A 20,974-nucleotide genomic window follows, 5' to 3' on the forward strand; every position below is an offset into this window, starting at 1 on the left:
TGCTATAAGCCTGAGCCATTTATTTCTACCTTTATTTTTTTTTTCTCTTTTTAGGGCCACACCATGGCAAATGGAGGTTCCCAGGCTAGGAGTCTAATCTGAGCTACAGCTGTCAGCCTACACCACAGCCACAGCAACAAGGGATCCAAGCCACGTCTGCAACCTCCACCACAGCTCAAGGCAACACCAGCTCCTTAACCTACTGAGTGATGCTTGGGACCAAACCCACAACCTCATGGTTCCTAGTCTGATTTGTTTCCACTAAGCCATGACAGGAACTGTCTATTCTTACCTGTAGAGTCGGGTAGATGAGATGTGTTCCCAGTTTGTTGCTTCTTACTTTTTTTTTGAAGCAAGGAAACATTTTAAAATAGCACTTTGAGGATCAGACAAACCTACAGAAATTTCTCAGTGGGTTTCTCAGCCATTCCCTAAAGGCTATGGAATCCAGAAGAGGCTGGTACCATCTTAATAGGAAGCCTGGTTCTCAAGTTCCTCTAAGCTTTGAAGAGTCAGCTGTAAGGTACTAAGCCCTTAGATTCAGGGGGCTGACTGGTGGATGATTCAGGGTGGGGGGTCGAATCTGGGTGGCTTTACAAAGAGCATGTCCAAGGAATTTTTTTTTTTTGGCTGCCCCACAGCATATGGAATTCCCAGGCCAGGGATCAGATCTGAGACACAGTCATGACCTGAGCCACAGGTGCAGCATCACCAGATCCTTAACCCACTGCACCAGGCCAGGGATCAAACCTGAATCCCAGTGGTCCCAAGATGCTGCCAATCCTGTCATGCCACAGTGGGAGCTCTGTCCCAGGAGCTTTGATGTGGGGCTGGGGCTGGGTTTACTGGGAGCACTCTGACAATGGCCTCTGGAAACTAGGCCATCAGTGACAGGAAAGCCTGGGGCAGAAAAGGGCCCCCAAGGCAGAGGAGAGCCCTGACAGCTGGAGTGAATTGGTGGTGGCCATTCACCATCTCCTATGGGTCCTCCAGGTCCAAGCCCCTGCAAGCCCAGCTCTGCCTTTACCTCAGCCCTCATTAGCACCCTTAGCTTGAGAGCAGGGACTGTGTTGCCACTGCCTCTGACACTCTGCCTGTGTCACCAGACCTTTGTATATACCTGGCAGAGAATAAATCCATGTGGACCTTTGCCCAGGAAACCTGTGAGCCCATAGCCCCCACATGAGACTGATTGACAGGCTTTCAGGGTGGCTCCGGCAGCTAAGCCGTCCCCAGAGGAAACCCATCACCAGCCCTTCCATGTGCCTATGGATGTCAACAGAGTCTTGGATGGTGAACTGGGTTCTGGTTTCAATTTTACCTCTCATTTTTGCATTTCAGGCTATGGAAAGAGGTCTTCTAGCTGTTCCTCTTTAACCAACAGTTTCTCTACCAGAATAGCTGAATCCCTCCCAAAACAATGCCAGAATAATCCTGACTGGAGTCACAGAAAACTGAGAGCTCTTGGCATACCACTGCTGCTTTCTTCTTAGGGGAAAATGGGAATGACATTTTTTTCAATATCACTACGCAGAAATTACTCACAGCAAATAAAAATGCATTTATCAAGTCACCTATCTGTAAAATCTGGGCTGTAAATAGAGCCTGTGGCAGTCATTTATATGACTAAACAACTATTTTCATGACTGATTCAAAACTTGTTCATGAATTAACTAACATACTCAGAGGGTGGCCAGCAAGAGGCAGTGAATTCAATGGACAGAAATGTCCATTTAGATTGTGACATATGGGTTGTGGCTGACCAGGAGCAGAAGCATCCAAGCTTTGTTTCCAAGGGTGGTTTCTCTGCATAGGGCTCTGTAGGAAGAACATGTCAAACTTCTCATTAGAACTTCATAGAGTTCCTGCTTCAGCTCAATGGGTTATGAACCCAACTAGTATCCATGAGGATGTGGGTTTGATCCCTGGCCTCACTCAGTGGATTAGGGATCCAGCATTGCCATGAGTTGCAGTGTAGGTTGTAGATGTGGTTCAGATCTGGTGTTGCTGTGACTGTGGTGTAGGCCCCTAGCCTGGGAACTTCCATATGTCACAGGTGGAGCCCTAAAAAGAACAAAAATCCAAAATACTTCATGTGACCATAAGTAGAAGTTGGGGGCTATGTGTTCAAAGGGAATCCACAGACCCCCCCCCCCAATCCCAGTAATTATGTACTCTACTCAAGGAAGACTTAGCGTAGCAGAGTTCCCATCATGGTGAAGCAGAAATGAATCTGACTAGTATCCATGAGGTTGCAGGTTTGATACCTAGCCTTGCTCATCAGGTTAAAGATCTTGCATTGCCATTAGCTGTGGTGTAGATCTCAGATGTGGCTCAGATCTGATGTTGATGTAGCTGTGGTGTAAGATGGGAGTTGTAGCTCCAATTGGACCCCTAGCCTAGGAACCTCAATATGTGGTCATGGCCCTAAAATGCAAAAAAAAAAAAAAAAAAAGAACCAATTTACTGTGTTCTGTGTGAGAGGATCCCTATGTCACCTGAGGAGTCAGAAGCTGGAGTTCACACTCTACCAAGGCAGAGCTGCCAGGAAGGCCTGTGCCCTTGAATTTAAGAACAAAACTCAGACAGACCAGCTCTAACAAAGCCTAAACTAAACCATGACAGCAGAATATACCACCCAGAGACTTTAGATATATATTTTTAAACCCACCATGTCTGGAACCAAATCCCCCCAGTAAGGAGGGTCATGAAGAAAGAAGAAAGCAGCCGAAACAGGCAGACGTCTCAACCAGGTTATCAGTAGCAGTAAACAACTCTGAATCTTATATCCATGAAAATAAATAAACCAGGATCCTTAGTATCTGAAAATACACCTATAATATTCATTGCTTCTAAAGTTTCAAACAGAAATAACATGATTTTTCTATAGCACAAATGCATCCAGCCACCAGAAATAATTTGTAAAAGGAATTTCAGAAATAGTGTTACCAAGGACTATGAGAAACAGTTTACCATAACTGATTTTGTCAGGTAGACTCAGGTCAACAGTCAAAACAGCTCTTGTTTGCAGGGCATAAATGTGCAGTTTGGAGCTCTAACTAGAGGCATATCAAAAGCCTCCATTCCAGAAATTCCCTTTCACTAGCCTACCACTAGGGTTGTTTCTGTATCCTGTCTCTAGTAACAATGAGGATTTAATATAATAAATAAACAAGTGAGGAGTTCCTGACAGAGCACAGCAGAGGTGAGTCCAACTGGGGACCATGAGGCTGTGGCTTTGATCCCCAGCCTCGCTCAGTGAGTCAGGGATCTGGCATTGCCATGGGTTGTGTTGTGGGTTGAGGATGCAGCTTGGATCTAATGTTGCTGTGGCTGTGGTGTAGGCTGGCAGCTACAGCTTGGATTGGCCCCTTTGCCTGGGAACCTCCATGTGCCATGAGTGCAGCCCTAGAGAGACAAAAGCCAAAAATTGAAAAATAAAAAAAAATAAATGAGTGGAACAGAGGCCCTAAGGCAGTACTACGCATCTGTACCTACATACAAATCAACTGCTCAGATTAGCTGCAGAGAACAGAGTCCTAAAGGATGGAGCAGGAAAGAGCAAAGGACATTTTATTTGGTCTCATTTATTTGTTTGTTTATTTATTTATTTTATTCTTAGGGCCACACCTGTGGTAAATGGAAGTTCCGAGACTGGGGATCAAATCAGAGCCACAGCTGCCAGCCTACACCACAGGCAGGGCAACATGGGATCTGAGCCACATCTGTGACCTATGCTGCAACTTACGGCATTGCTAGATTCTTAACCCACTGAATGAGACCAGGGATTGAAATGACATCCTCAGGGATGTCATGTAAAGTTCTCATCCTGCTGAGCCACAGGAAATCTTAAATACTTTTTAAAGAATATGTGCCATCTGTTAGATATCCTACTCTTTAAAATATTAGCTATGCATGAAAAGAAATCTGATTCCTCAAAAATGCCAAATTTCAAAATCAATACACTCCCCTCCAATTGTTCCTAGGAATGTGAATACATGATACTAAAATTCACAATTCATATTGGTATGCTAAAGGCTCTGAAAGTCTTGCTGTCAAGAATTCTACTGACCAGAGTTCTCACTGTGGCTCAGTGGAAATGAATCTAACTAGTATCCATGAGGATGCAGGTTCAAACCCTGGCCTTGCTCAGTGGGTTAAGGATCCAGTGTTGCTGTGAACTGTGGTATAGGTCACAGATGTGGCTCAGATCTGGCAGTGCTGTGGCTGTGGTGAAGGCAGGCAGCTGTAGCTCCAAGTCAAAACTTAGCTTGGGAACTTCCATATGCCACAAGTGGTGCGGCCTAAAAAATCCAAAAAAAAAAAAAAAAAAAAAAAAGAATTCTACTGATCTTGTTCAAGCCAGCATTTGTGAAGAGCATTATGCATCTGCCCACTGGTTCATTCATTCACTGAGTTACTGAGCACCTCTTCTAGATCCAGGGCATTGCAGGGGCTGGGGATGGAGAAAAAGTCAAGAATCCCATGCTTATAGCTTTTGCATAGAGGGAGACTGCTAACAGTCAGATTATCAGGTGAGTGAGTTCACAAATAACAGGCATTGATCTCTTTGATGATGAACACACAACAAGGTAATATGATAGGGACTGACCCAGGGACAGGAAAGGAGCCTCTCAGGAAATGACATTTATTAATCTGAGACCTAATGACAAGAAGAATCCAATCATGTGTGGATCAGGGAAAAGAGTATTTCAGGTGGAAGGAACAGAAACTACGAAGGCCAGGAAAGAGCTTGGGGTCTTTAAAATCACAAAAGAAGATCAGTGTGTCTGGAGGAGAGTAAGAAAGGAGGAGATGGAAAAGCCAGATCATCCAGGGCCTTCAAGATGAGGGCAATGGATCCTCTTTCATTTTAGAGTGACGGGAGCTCCTGGAGATTCTAAAGTATGGGCCATGACATGCTCGGTGTCGCGTGAGTATGTGCAGCAAAGGGCTAGCCTTACACAGAGGGAGTTTTTGTCTTTGCCCTCAGCTCCTGGGAAGTTCCCTCAAAGCCCTTGGTATGTCCTGAGATGAGTATTTTTGTTTATCTGGGGCTTCCAGGCCATGCCAGATGTGTATGCTAACAATGGGATTTGGGCCAGGGAACACTGACTTCAGGAAGTATTGGCTCCACTCTTGGAAGAATAGGAGACACAAAAGTGGCCACAACAATGCCTATGTGCCGATGCCCCAAATAAAACATTGGACACCAAGTCTCAGGTAAGCCTCACTGCATGTCAGTACTCTATGTGTGTTGACACACATAGTGGCTGGGAGAAAAGTCACTGTGTGTATGAATCCATTCAGAGGACAACTGGAAGCTCATGACTGGTGACTCTTGGACCCATGTCAGTCTCTCTCTTTTGCTGATTTCAATCTGTGTCCTTTCACTGTAATAAACCATAATCATGAGTCTCATCAGTGCTTCTAGGGAACTGCTGAACCTGAGGATGGGCTTGGAGACTTCCAAACTTGTAGCTGGAATCAGAAGTGACAGTCTGGGGGCTCCCATACTTGCAGTTGGTTTCAGAGGTGATGGTGGGTTTTGAGGATCCTCAAACTTTGCACCACAGAATGTTTTTTTTTTCACTTATTATCTACTACCATCCCTCAGAATCACTGTTCTGTGTTGGTGCTGTTCCACACACTACTGTTCCCTGAAGTAGTTCCCAGAGAACATGGTCCTGATCACCACTGTCTACTCAGGATCAGGGTGAAGATGCTGAATGGAATCAACAGTGGCCAATGATGTCAAAATAAACAAGCAACATAAGGCACAGAAAAGCAGAGGCAAGAGTGATGCTCTTCAGAAAGGATACAACTGGACAGAGTGGGTGCTTTATAGCAAAAGAGCCACCAACACATGGGTAGTTTTGCTTTGGGAACAGGACTAGTTCAGGCTGTTTCTTTCTTTTTTATAGGATATTGACTCTCATGGAACCTGAAGAACAGGATGTTCAAGACGTCATGGCTCTTAGCTCAATGTTTACAAGAAACTATCTCCAGGTCATGCTTAAACCACTGAGAAGTAGCCATGTGGCAGAGAGGGGGACACAGTAAAGTTACTATAAGCAAGCATGTTTCTTATACTTAGCATTTTTCTTTGACTTATAGATTGCTGTATTTTATTTATTTGTGGTTGACAAAGGCATCTAGCATCTGTGTTTTGCTAAAGTATTTCCTTATAGTTAACACTTGAAGAGTAATTCTTCATGCATTCTTGGCTGTCTACTCTCATACATTTCTTTTAAGCATACATAGAACATTTATAAAAATTGGCCATACTGGGGCATAAAGAAAGTCTCCATACATTTCAAAAGACTGAAATTATACTGCATGTTTCCTGGCCATGGTGAAATGAAAATAGAAATACATACAGTCATCCCTAAGTATCCACGGGGTACTCGTTCCAATTAGGAACTCCTCCCACCCCATGGATGCCAAAATCTATGGATGCTGAAGTCCCTTACATAAAATGGCAAAGTATTTGCACATGCCATATTCATATCCTCCTGTACTTTAAATCATCTCTCAATTACTTGTAGTACCTAATACAATGTAGGTGCTATGTAAATAGTTGCAAATAATAATATAAATGCTAGGTAAATCATTGCCAGTGTGCAGCAAATTCAATTTTGCTTTTTGGAACTTTCTAGAATTTTTCTCTGTGTGTGGGTGAATATTTTCAATCTGAGGTTGGTTGAATCTTCAGTGGAATCCTAGCAGAACATGTGGATACAGAAGGGAGACTTTGAAAATTTAGTAAAATCCCCAAATGTTTGGAAATTAAGTAATACCTTTCTAGATAATCCATGGGCCCCAAAAGAAATCATGGTTAAAAAGAAAAATGCTTTGAATCAAATAACAATGAAAATGCTACATATTAAAATGTATGCCCACAGATAAAACTATGGCTCTAAATTTCCCTCTAATCATAAATGCACATATTAGAAAAAGAGAAATATCTGAAAATCAGGAGTATATATCTCACAGTTGGTTAGAGTTTGCTAGTAACATTGTTTTCTATACATAGTAGATTGTTCTATAAATTTCTAAGAGAGAAACATTAAAAACTTTCATTGTGATTGTGGACTTGTCCTTAAAGTTCCATGAACTTTTGCTTTATGTATTTTGAGGTATAGTACTAGGAACACAAAAATTTAGAATCCATTATTAAGTACCCAAATTAAGAATTCCTCTAGAAAAGTTAGAAAAATGGCAGCTGAACCTAAAGAAAGTACAAGGAAGTAAATAATAATGAAAAGAGCAAAAGCATTAATGAAATGGGAAAAGAAACATACATAAGAGAAAATCCACAAATGCAAAAGCTGGTTCTTTGAAATCAAAAAAATAAAAAAAGAGAGGTCACACACAACCATAAAAGAATAAAGCAGGGACACCATTACAAATCCTGATTTGAAAAATTTAAAAAAAAGTTATGGAAAACTTTACACCAAGAAATTAGAAATGTTAGATTCAACTGAATTCCTAAAACAATTGAACAATAACTCTATAATTTACCAAAACTGACACAAGAAAAAACTGAAAGTGGTTATAATCCTAAAAAATGTAGAACAAACTGAATTCAAAACTAAAAAACCTTCCCACAAAGGAAACTCTAGGTGGCTTCCCATGAATTACACTAAATATTTAAGGAAGAAATAGCACCTGTCTTATTCAAACTCTTTTAAGACTTCTATTCAGAAAGACAACAATCCCTCATTTTATGAGTGTAGCATGACCTTGATGGTAAAAACTGACAAGAACACTACAAAGAAATAAAGACTGAGGCAGGCCAATCCATCTTATCAACATAGATGCCAAATTATTTTCCAGATGGCTATTTGACCTCATATGTAAATTTAGAGGTTGTTGGAGAAACTGGGTTTGGTTTAGAAGGTTTCACCCTAGGAGACAAAATGACCTAATTTCTTGCTTTTCTCTTAATAAACAGAATTTTAAATACTTTATTAAAAAAAGAAAACATGGAGGTCTCTTTCCACCTTGTGGAAAGTAACTTTCATTTTCAACAAGGAGGTGATAGAAGCATTTGGTTGCCAGAATTGAGCCCACAAGAAAAATCAGAGAAGGCCATTTCCAAGGTTCTATCCTCTGTCTTCATGTTCCACTTTGGCACACCTATGGCAAGTATCACAAGCCATGCTCTGAGGCCTGCCAGCACGAGAATCTCCTGGAGGTGCCTGCCAAATTCAGATTCCTAGTGCAGAAAAACCTCTCAGAGTAGGCCTGGAAATGTGCATTTTTAACACGCTCCTAGGGCAATTCCCATGAAGTAAAACATGGAGAACCACTGCTGGATGGATATGCAAGGTGACCAACTAGGTGAAAGACAGCCGTTCAAACACAAAGGTTGGCTCAGGGTTAACAAGCCCCCTGGCCCAGCCCTGAGGACTATGACCTGGAGTAAAGAACAAGTTCTTATCTGAGCAGCTGGGAGTCAGCACTGTAGCTGAGCCTCTCATTCTGCCTCCAGGGTGGTCTTCTAAGATCTGCATTATTTTATTTATTTATTATTTCTACTGCCACACCTGTGGCATATGGAAGTTCCCAGGCTAGGGGTCAGATTGGAGCTGTAGCTGCTTGCCTTCACCACAACCACAGCAATGCCAGATCAAAGCCACATCTGCAAACTATGCCACAGCTCACAGAAATGATAGACCCTTAACACACTGAGTGAGGCCAGGGATCAAGCCTGAGTTTTCATGGATACTAGTTGGGTTCTTAACCCTCTGGGCCACAAGAGGAATGCCAAGATCTTCACTCTAACAGGACTCTCAAGATGCAGACTGGGGAGCCACAGTCGGCCCTAAACTGCTCAAGACTGGCTTAAGGGAAAAAGAACTTCATCTGTGATAGGTTTGGAAGGATACCCTGCATTTTCCATAAGTGGCCAACCTAATTCTGGGTCATTTTAGTTCTGAGCTTGTGAAAAACTGCTTTCTGGGGGAATCTCCATGATCAGCTTGGTGCAACACCTTTCTAACACTCATTTTGTGACCTTTGTACATAATCCGACAAGGATATGGAATGTGGGGATGTTCCGCCATTGCCTAATAATTCTGTGACTTAAAGCAACTCAACTCCCTACCTCCATGGTCCCTGTAGAGAAAGGGCAAGTCTCAGCACTCACAGACCATGGGAGATGACAGGAGGCAGCTGGTAAAGGCTGCTAGGATTGGGATTTTCCTCTGCACTACAGGGGGCTCAGTTGTGCAGGCTTGTGAACCCTTGTCTGAGGTGGTCCAGCTGTCATCTTGCAACAATGATAACTGATCATTTCTGTCATTTATCTTTACTGCATCTGCCCCCATCTGACCTGATCTTATTTCCTCCGTTTTTTTTTTTTTTCCTTTCAAGTCTTACCAGAGTTAAGTGAAAGACATCATTTTAAGAACAAAAACCCAAACTCACACAGAAGCCACAAGGGAAGGAGAGGAGGAAAGCAGTGACTTCTGTTACCAGAAGCACAAATAAATGGCAGTGCTCCTGAAGACAGGGAGAGGCACTCCCTTCCCCTTCCCATCTTAGAGGATGGAAAATGAGAAGAGTATGTTAGGCAAAAACATGTAAATATTTGCCCCTGTGGGCACAGGCTGCTCTTTCTGATAACCCACATCTAAGGTAAGAAGAAAGAAATTTTAAAGGATAGAAAATGCATATGAGAAGAAAACGATCCTGAATAAAACATTTTTAAAGCATCCATCTGTATTGGTGCAGTTTCTGGAGCTGGAAGACAACTCACCTTAATATAGGAGGAACTGTAAAAAAGAAGTACGGCTGCCTTGCTTTTGACAAATATCTGCCCCCACCCCCAGTTTCACTGAATAAAAGAGTTATCTGCCATCTTTTTTTGCTCCTGAGTCAAGTTGAATTTTTCAATTAAAAATTTATAATGTAATAATCACACTGAAACTCACATTGCACCTTCTCTCCAGGAAACTTAAAGAATCTTCTTCCCATCAAATTACTCATATTTTATAGCCATCCTGGTCAGGTCTATGAGAATCAAAATATTTTAGGAAGTACTTAAAAATAATGCTTGCTGAATGATTTCATTTCCTCCCCTGGTGCATTCTGCAAGGAACTAGAGCAGAGAGGGGTTCACCATGGAGACATGGCAGGTTTGGGCAAAGACAGGGACTGCTCTCCTGTGCTCTATGTGACCTTTGGCCACAGGCAGATGATGAGGTGGAGACAAAGTGCAGCTGGCAGCAGTAACTGCAAGGACACTGGAAGCTTTCAGAAATACCATGGTTGAATTCCCACTGCCCAGAACAACTAAAATAGGAGGTCTTGGAGAAAGCTCCTGGCACCGTTATTTCTAAAAGTACCCCAGCCCTGCCACCCCAGGGGGGACAGGTGGTGGCATCAATCTGCAGCCTCAGAGTGAGAAAGTGAGGCACATGCAGTGAGCAAGAGTGGCTGCCCTCAGTGTCCTCAGCTCCTCATGATCTGGCACCAGAAAAGAAGGAGCCCACGTCTAGCCAGGCAGCCTCAGCTGGGTTTCAGCACTTCCCAGGCTGCCTGGCTCCTGCTCTGCTCCTCAAAGGGGATAAGTGCATGGCCTGCGTGGCCCCGCAGCTTGAAAGCCATGTTATCTGGGGGGCTTGGCAACACATGAGGAACATGTGGCCCCTCTTGGAGGCTCAGACCCTCAGCTTGAACTGGAAGGTGGTGGCTGTGGTGGGGGCCTGTGCCTCAGAGGCCCCTCAGGTCTGCTGGCCACTGGGACCCAGACCTGCATCCAGTCTCTGTGGGTGTCAGCAGAGCTTCTTTCAGTCTGCACACTGCCTCGCTTTGCCTGGGCTCAGGACGTGGCCCCCACACTTGCTGCCTTCCGTGAATTATAATCTTTTCCTGGAGGATTGCTGCTGACTGATCAGAATGGTGCTAGCTCTGGCAGTTTCTTAAGAATTTTTTAAATCACATTCAATTTGATAGGATGAACAAATTTAAGAGAAGGCTATCCCTCAGCCTTCGAAGAAGCCAGACTATTGATGAATCATTGTCTGAATTGGCTGAACAAATGACTATTGAAGAAAACAGCAGCAAGGATAATGAGCCTATTGTGAAGAATGGCAGGCCTCCAACCTCTCACAGTATGCATTCCTTCCTCCACCAGTACACGCGGTCCTTCAGGAAGCCCCTCTTCAGAGACCACATAGCGTTATTGGAGGAGGCGTTGGTTCCTTCATGGCAATGACCAGAAATGGAAGCAGATTAGATATGGTTCATGAAAATCTAAAAATGGGATCAGATGTTGAGAGTGACCAAGCTTCAGGGACATCATCTGATGAAGTCCAGTCACCTATGGGTGTTTGTCTTAGAAATCATATACATAGACGCATCTCCATGGAGGATTTAAATAAGCAGTTATCACTGTCTGCAGATATCAGAATACCTGATGGGCATCTTGAAAAGTTGCAGATGAACCGTCCACCATTTGCTCAACCAATGAGCCAAAGGTCTTGGAGAGTTTCCTTATCAGAAAATGGGTTTGGAAAAATGGAAACCTACATCAAGTTAGAAAAGCTTGGAGAGGGTACATATGCAACAGTATATAAAGGAAGAAGTAAACTGACAGAGAATTTTGTGGCATTGAAAGAGATCCAATTGGAACATGAAGAAGGTGCGCCCTACACAGCAATAAGAGAAGTTTCACTATTAAAGGATCTAAAACATGCAAATATTGTAACCTTACATGACATTGTTCACACAGATAAGTCTTTGACCCTCGTCTTTGAGTATCTGGATAAAGATCTAAACAGTACATGGATGACTGTGGCAACATCATGGGTATGCCCAATGTAAAGCTGTTCCTATACCAGATTCTATGTGATTTGGCATATTGCCACAGAAGAAAGTTCTTGTACCAAGACTTAAAACCACAGAACCTCCTCATTAATGAAAGAGAATTAAAGCTAGCAGATTTTGGACAAGCCAGAGCCAAGTCAGTTCCCACAAAGACCTACTCAAATGAAGTTGTCATGCTGTGGTGCCAGCCACCTGATGTGCTTCTCGGTTCCTCAGAGTACTCAACACAGATTGACATGTGGGGTGTTGGTTGCATTTTCTTTGAAATGGTTTCTGGAAGACCTCTGTTTCCAACTGTGGAAGATGAACTACACTTAATCTTCTGACTGCTGGGAACTCCATCTCAGGAAACTTGGCCAGGTGTTTCTTCAAATGATGAGTTCAAGAACTACAACTTTCCAAAATATAAACCACAGCCTCTAATTAACCATCCACCCAGATTAGACTCTGAAGGAATTGAATTGATAACAAAATTTCTTCAGTATGAATCTAAGAAAAGGGTTTCAGCAGAAGAGGACATGAAACATGTGTACTTTTGAAGAATACATGCTTTACCTGAAAGTGTGTCAATATTCAGTTTGAAAGAGATTCAGTTGCAAAAGGACCTGGGTTTTTGAAATTCTTCCTATCCAGAGAAAGGTGTGTTTGTCATAAACCATTTCATGTGTCAATCATAAAATTTTGTGTGGAATCAAGTGTTTGGTTTATAAATTGATGAATAAAATTGTCAATGTAAAAGCCAATGTACAGTGCATTCCAAAACTGTGTACATTTAGCATTGCATGCACTCACTTTTCTGTTGATGTGGGCAGCTCAGTAATCCTTAAGAAAGAAATCTGACTCAGTCAAAGGAGGGATCCTGAAAGCTGCAAATGGCACAAAGACCTTTTACAAGTGACCTGACTTGATCAGTGTACATGCTATCCCTGGCACCTGAGGCAGAAGATGCATCTTGTGCTTCCCTAGTCATCAGGTTCATCACTTCGAAGCACAGATGCTATAGACTGACCCCATCAACAAGAGGGTCATTTAAGACAATGCTGATCACTCTTGCCATGGTGTATTAGCTTTTGCTGGTGGGAACATTAGCTTCATAGAGTCACCAAATACTGTATGTGGGATAAACCTGAACCTTGAACTGCCTCATAAAATGACTTTCTATTTAAGACATGGGAATAACAGAAGACAGAGCATGCTTTTTAAGTCTGATGAAATGGTTTCAAGCCCAGCCCCCAGCCTTTCTTATCAATCAAGGACTCAGATCTGAAGGCAGTTATTTATTTTGGTGGACGTGGAATGTTCATTTGTCTACACTGTCCTCTTCACAGTGGAGTCATTTTATTTCATACCTACAAATTGTTTTTGTATTTGTTGTCACAGTGTGACAATTTTTTGGTACATTTGGTTTTAAGGTCTTCTCTGCCATTAGAGCCAATAGGTTACAGCTATTGATGTAACTGTAGCTGCAATTTTTGTGCAGGACTGAGAAACACAGTGCATTATGTATTGCAGAATCATTGCTGCTAAATAACTCCTGTCTGTTTATTTAACACAACAGTTGAATGCCTGAAGAAGTTGCAGTGGCTTTATTATATGTGAATGCATCTGTTTCTCCTCACAAAGTGTTTTACTGCTGCATTTTTTGTTTGTTTGTTTTTAAAATTAAACTGCAGTGTTTCCTGGAATGTAAATTTAGCTTTGCTTAACAGTAAAATAAGTGAGCCATCTTGAACACTCTTAAGATCATGCTATGTGTTTTTTTCTGAACATTGGCAAATAGAGTAGCTAAAAAATTGATAAGCACCCTTATGTTTAGGAAACCATGTGATTCAGAAGTTGACTCAAGCAAGTGAATACCTGATATTTTGGGAATCTCGCATTAGACACCAGTAAATTAAGTCACCAAAAGTATTTATTTTTAACTTTCCTCATTTTAGAAATATTTACTGCCTATTATTGGATATTTGTATACTAATACACTTGGTGATACATTGTGCTTTAATTTAATTAAAACTAAACTCTTCTAGTTGAACATGAGAAGTCTTGTTTTTGACTGTTTTAAATACAGTTCTTTTATTCAAAAGGATGATACTTCATTGGGGAACAAGTTATTTCATTTGGGAGCTGTGTGTATGTGTGTGTTTTAATAATATTCACTTGGAATCAGCTGAAAGCTGTAATATGCCTTTGAAATGAGCCATGATAAATACAAAAGAGAGCAATGAGGACTTAGAGGATTTTTTGAAAAGCATTATGGGTATTATCTGTTTACCAGAGAGAGTAAATATTACAGTTTTAATTATGAATCTTTGAACATCATAAACACACCTTGGTGTTGTTACAGTGTTTTAATGAAGCATTTGTGTTCACCTTTAAGGACTGTTTGTTTAGTGCATCTTACAAATGATAAATCTTAATTGGTATATTTTGAAATGGTCATGTAAATTTTTGGCTTATATATCATGAAAATAAGTCATAACTTAATCCTTTTCCTGACATTCACTGTAAAACATTCAGGGGCCCTACCGTTTCTGTTCTGGAAATCTTGTAGTTTATTGTTATTTGACAGTATTAAGTGAAATTTTGTATATTTCATTTTAACTTTATTTGTGAATAGTGATTGTGGCATGTTTGGGGTGTTATTTTAATATTTCGTCATAGTGAAATTTTAATTTTTTTAAAATTTTTTTTCTGGAAGAAATGGATTCATGTGTAATGGTGAATATTGAACCATTACTGTTTTTCATATTTGTAAACTGGTTTTATGCTAAACTCTGTAGCCTAACATACTGCTGTTATTTCTAACTAATGGACACGTATTAATATTGTACTTTGAAGGTTATAAATATTATGTGGAAATTCCTCAATTTTGTTTTGAAATTTATAATAACAAAATCTTCATGTTGTTAAAATGTGAAAAAAAAAAATAGAAAAAAATAAATAAAAGTCCCCCAGGTGAATCTGACCGCAGCTTGTTTTGCACAACATCAGTATGATGGAAAGAGCACTGAACTAGGAGTCAGGATGCAGGTCTTTTTTTTTTTTTTCTTGTCTTTTTTGTCTTTTTAGGGCCACACCCAAGGCATATGGAGGTTCCCAGGCTAGGGGTTGAATCAGAGCCATTTCTTCCAACCTACTCCAGAGCCACAGCAATGCCAGATCCAAGCCAACTCTGCAACCTACACCACAGCTCATGAGAATGCTGGATCCTTAACCCACTAAGTAAGGCCAGAGATCAAACCCACAACCTCATGTTTCCTAGTTGGATTTGTTTCTGCTGCACCACAATGGAAACTCCAGGATGCAGGTCCTAATCCTGGTTTTGTTGTCAAGTGAATTTACACAGAGTTAATCTAATTTTACGTATACCTTTTCTTCCAAAATGCGGGGAAGGGGTTGTATTTTCCCAGAGAAAGTGGCCCCCAGGACACTAGTTGAGTGATCTTGGAAAGGAAGAGCCCAAGATGGTGGCTTTGTTCACTGTACTTACTATGTCAGCAGCCCTGTGCACACAGGGAATATTTCAATCCTTTTCCAACTACATGGTCCCCTCTCCATCATACTGGTCATGTCCCTGCTCCCTGGACCATAAGCATCCTCACCCCTGCTTAGGGATATGTAGATTCTAGTCTTAACAGAAGTTGCTTGGAATAATAGTGGCACCTCTTAAGCTGCAGGCTTTGGGTACCAGGAAATTAATATTTGTAAGTCCAAACTCTTAAAAGTGAGATTACTTGGAATAAACTATTTGGAATGGAGTGAAGGGAGAGAGGGCTGGTTCATGTAGCAGTGCAAAGTGAGGAGGAGAAGAAAGGGAATCTGTGTGAATGCACAAAAAATCATCTGCCTTAATACCACCTTGCTTCTGGAGAGCACATTCCTGCTATCAAAGCATTTGAAGGGAGTTCCCACTGTGGCTCAGTGAGTTAAGCATCTGAGGTTGTCTCTGTGAGGATGTGGGTTCAATCCAAGGCCTGGCTCAGTGGGTTAAGGATCTGGTATTACTGCAAGCTGCACATAGGTCGAGATGTGGCTCAGATCCAGTTTGGCTGTGGCTGTGGTGTAGCCAGCAGCCACAGCTCTGGTTTGTCCCCCAGCCTGGGAAATTCCATATGCTGCAGTGATAAAAAGAAAAATGTCAAAGCATTTATTGCAAATGAACTTTTTTCTTTTTTACATTTGTACCTCTCAAAGTTCCCTGAAGTCTCAGTAGGGTAAGGATCCAGCATTGTCTCTGCTGTGGCATGGGTTCAATCCCTAGCCTGAAACCTTCTGTATGCTGCAGGCATAAACAAAAACAAATAAATAAGTAAAAATATAATAAAATCCGTGTGTCGGGCAGAACTGCCTGACAGCAGGGAAATCTGGAAGGAGTCCAGGTCACACTGACAGGACCTGAGCTAGAACAGATTTGTCCCTAAATCACCAGTTAAGTCTGAGAAGGCTCTTACCTTCTCTGAGACTCAGTTTCCCTACTGATCAAACAAAAACTAAATGCAAACAAGGGCCTGAATTATCTGATTACGGAGTCCCTTCAACTCTGAATGTTGATGATCCTTTTTGGCATAACACTGGGTTGTGTAACTGATGACAATTGGGATTTTGTGACACCAAGAAGAAAATCAGACCTAATGCTGGAGAGGAAAAAGTGCTGGCTGAGAACTAGTCACAGATCCACTGCTTACTCCTCAGCTGTGTGACTTGGACAAAGAAGATGAATGTCGCTGAGCCTCAGTTTCCTAATCAGGAAATGAGGACAATAGGACTTGCCTTGTAGGGTTCAATGAGATAGTGAATCTGACTGTACTTTTAAACTCTAGTGACCTATAAAGATGTGAGTATTTATTATTGTTATCAGGCTTATCACCATGCCAAAAAAATCCATTAGCCTTCCAAGAATTACCTGACAAGGGAAATAAATGAATTCAGCAGCCCTTACCATTTGGCCAGTATAAATCTTAATCAAGGAATAAAGACAATTTATAAATCAGGGGACAAAAGAATTTAGCTTTGTCCCTACTATACAACACGTGTGGAGTAGACAAGTACCCTCCCCTCACCCCTGTGAGCCACGTCCAGAGGCTCAGACTGTGATGGTTTTCTCCACTGCAAGGGTAACAGATTAATGTCTTTATACAAACTTTTCAAAGACCAACAAAGTCACCATTTTATTTCTTTTTTATGGCTGCACTTGCAGCATATGGAAGGTCCCCACCAAGGGGTTGAATCTCAGCTGCCATCTAAGCCACAGCCACAGCAATGCCAGATCTGAGCTGCATCTGCGACCTACACTGTAGTTCACAGCAATGCTGGATCCTTAACTCATTGATCAAGGCCAGGGATCAAATCTGCATCCTCATGGATGTGAGTAGTCAGGTTCTTAACCTGCTGAGTCACAGCAGGAACTCCAAAATCACCATTTTGATTCAAAATAATTATACCATCATGCTGAGAAAGGCAATACCTGTTATTCCAAACTTCCTAAAATGATGCTTCCAGCACAACATTGTGACTGGAAATGAGGAGGCCTGTGCCATCGATCAGAAGCACCTTGCTTAATCCAAAAAGCTGACTCTCTACTGCCTTCCCCACACATCTGGAGCCAAGTGTTAAGAATTGTGCTGACAGACCAGTACAAGAGAAGCCTCTACTCCCAGGTGGTTTTGCACTCCCCTTTTTGGAATTGCTATGCAATACATAGTTACCTACAAAGGTGGAAAGATGCTTACCTAAATAGGCCTAAGCCTTTTTTTCCCCCCTAGGATGACAAAGAAACAGAAGACCCTCATCTTGGGCAATAGTGAGGAAGCTCATTGGTTTCCTTTGTTCTCTGATGTTTTTGAGCTTATCTGTCTTTTAGGCACTGGGTGGGTACCTTGGTTCATAGGTTTCAGCAAGTAAGTTTTAAGATGCAAATGAAATAAAATTTTAGTTTCTATAACTTAAGGAAATAATAGCTTGCTTGGACTGCATGTAAGAGGAAAAAGTAAATTTATTTTTAAAAACCTAAATTCTTTGTATAAATTTTGACTGTAAAAAATACCTTGGAAATAAAAGCAAAGATATCAAGTCCTTTAAGGGTTAACACATAAATTACCCATCCTTCATAATTTCCATAAGGAGGAGCAAATTTGATGTTTGATAAATGTATGTCAAATCAAATTATCTTAAAAGTGTCATAAAGAAGACAGACACTAAATCAGAACAAGAGTTCACATAGCATTATTATAAAAGCTCCATCCTCCAAATCAATAATGGTGTTAAGAGAAAGTGAAACCCCTTCTAATGATATTGATGAAATATAAATTCTATGCCTATTGGCAGTTCAGGGCTAGAATTATTTCCTGATTCACAGTTTTTCCTATTTCAGCCTTGTCAATCATGAGAGATATGTCATGAACAATTTGGCATTGCAATTAAACTCAGTGACTTCTTTTAAACTCTAAAAGTATATCCAAAGAGTAAACACAAACAAGCAAAATATATACACACACATATAGATACACACACCTACATATAAAGTTGTTTCAACCAACAGACTTAGAGATAATTAGTAGAAGTAAATGAATATTTTGTCATGACCAATAAATTTAGGAATAATTGCTAGAAATAAACATATACCTTATCAATCAATCATTACTTGCCACAGTTCTTTCTTTCCTTAAATGAATCATGTCTAACACAGAACTTGATAAGGTGTAATTGATTTATTCCTCTAACACATGCATCTTCCATATCATTAGACACAGTTTGGGGCCAATATATTTCCTGCACATTTTATTGAGGAACATAAGTGCTGAGTTGGCAGTGCACTAATAAATAGCCCCAATGTTATCTGAGTTGCTCTCTTGCATTGACAAAAATGGTGATAAATCAGATGATAATTGAGACAGAGAAGGAGGATGATTATTTGTAATGTCCAGATGCATTTCTCCCCTGCCCCAGCCCTGACCTCACACACAGGCTCCTCCATCAGGCTGCAGGATCAGCTTTGAAGCAGAGTGCATCCCAAGGTACCAGCCAGTCTGGCACCCAGCCCTGTACCCCAGTGGCCACATGCCCATCATGTGAGTGGCTTCCATGTGGTAGAGTGGGGGTGGGGGAGCACTTTACCTTCCTGCACACACATGGGCTTATCACTTGGGACTCAGCCGAGGGTTCATTTCAGGTGTTTCATACACAATCTCATTGTAGAACCCTTCAGCATGAATCTGTCTTGGCAGTGCAACTGAGTGACAGAGCTTTCAAAGAAAACCCCTCCGCTGGGCATCCTGAAGCCATTCTTGGGAATGCCTGGGTCAGTGCACACCTGAAGGTCATCGAACCCTACATGGACAGAGAGAAGAAAAAGTGCCTCTGAGTGTTCTCCTCAGATGCCAAGGGTCTTCCAGTATCCACGGCAGACATTGTCCACTTTCTAACTCTGTGGGCCACTCAACTACACCAACAAAAGAGCCAAGGTCATAAACATCCCAGTGCACTCAGTTGCTCTGCTTTTTTTGCCCTTTGCTTAGTCAAGGGCCCATAAGTGATTGAAGTTCCATGGCCCCATCAGTCCTTCAAGGAAATCCTAGGAGTAGGGAGATGGGGAAAGTAAATGACAAAAGGTACAAAACAGGAAACGTCATGGCCAAAATAGAAAGTGCAGAAGGGATCCAAGGAAGGTGAAATACTAGGAAAGGGGGAGATGGGTAAGATGCCAAGGATAGAACCAACTTTGCAGAAGAAGGTACTGGGGGATGGCATGAGTGATGGCTGGGCTGGGAGACAGCAGGAGTGTCTTGGGAGCAACAGGTGGCTGAGAGCACTCTAAGGCATGCGAGGGAGGAGGTATGCTGCCCACTGCCCTCACCCCCAGCTGCCAGGCCTGGTCCATGTTCCTCCTCCTCTGAGGGGCCTTCCTTGAGCCTGCCCTCCCCCACCCAACTCCTTTCTCCACCACTGAAACACAAACGCAGCCCTATATGGATGACCAGTAGGCACATGAAAAAATGCTCAACATCACTAATTATTAGAGAATTGCCAATCAAAACTACAATGAGGTACCACATCACACCAATCAGAATGGCCATCATTAATAAGTTAAGAAATAACAAATGCTGGAGAGGGTGTGGAAAGATGGGAACCCTCTTGCATTGTTGGTGGGAGTGTAAATTGGTACAACCACTATGGAAAACAGTATGGAGGTACCTCAGAAAATTAAATATAGAACTACCATATCACCCAGCAATCCTACTCCTCAGCACATTTCCAGATAAAACTTTCATTCAAAAAGACACATGCACCCCTATGTTCATTGTGGCACTATTCACAATAGCCAAGACGTGGAAACAACCTAAATGTCCATTGACAGGTGAGTGGATAATGATATGGTACATATACACAATGGAATACTACTCAGCCATAAAAAAGAACAGAATATTGCCATTTGCACAACATGGATGCAACTAGAGATTCTCATATTCAGTGAAGTAAGATAGAAAGAGAAAGACAAACACCATATGTTATCACTTACATGCAGAATCTAAAATATAGTGTACACAGACACACGCATACACACACACAGATATAAAATAAAATATAACACAAATGGACCTATCTACAAAACAGAAACAGACTCACAGGCACAGAGAACAGACTTGTGGTTGCCAAGGGGGAGGAGGAGGGAGTGTGAGGGACTGGGAGTTTGGGGTTAGTAGAGGCAAACTATTAAATTTAGGATGGACAATCAATGAGGTCCTGCTGTACAGAACAGGGAACTTATCCAGTGTCTTGGGATAGAACATGATGGGTGATAATATGAGACAAAGAATGTATGGGTCAAAGAATGACTGGGTCACTTTACTGTACAGCAGAAACTGGCACAACATTGTAAACCAACTATACTTAAAAAAAATCATTTGGAGAATGGCCACCTCTCATTCTGGGTTATGAGCCCCTCAGGACTGGTGCTCAGACTTTTTTACTTTTGTACCCACAGAATCTATCACAATCCTGCACAGAATGTGCTCCCTCGGTGTCTGATGAGTGAACAAAGAGAGTTGGCAAAGGGAGTGGGAGACCTACTGGGGTGACCCTCAAGGGCCAGCTAAGTGTGGAGCCCAGCGTGGAGCCATGGAGCAGGATGGTAGGGACC

The 20,974-nt window shown here is 41.7% G+C and overlaps 2 pseudogenes; one reads left to right on the top strand and one right to left on the bottom strand.

Moving 5' to 3' along the window:
- Nucleotides 1–19,714, bottom strand: part of LOC146398972 (sushi domain-containing protein 4-like) — a 55,158-nt pseudogene extending 35,444 nt beyond the window's left edge.
- LOC146398973 (cyclin-dependent kinase 17 pseudogene) lies at nt 10,945–12,515 on the top strand (annotated as a pseudogene).
- Nucleotides 19,715–20,974: the final 1,260 nt, after the last annotated feature.

Source organism: Sus scrofa, chromosome 10, assembly GCF_054392235.1.
Source record: "Sus scrofa isolate SSC_HxYL_T2T_F1_AM1 chromosome 10, Sscrofa_HxYL_maternal_Yorkshire_Landrace_v2.0, whole genome shotgun sequence".
NCBI lineage: Eukaryota > Metazoa > Chordata > Mammalia > Artiodactyla > Suidae > Sus > Sus scrofa.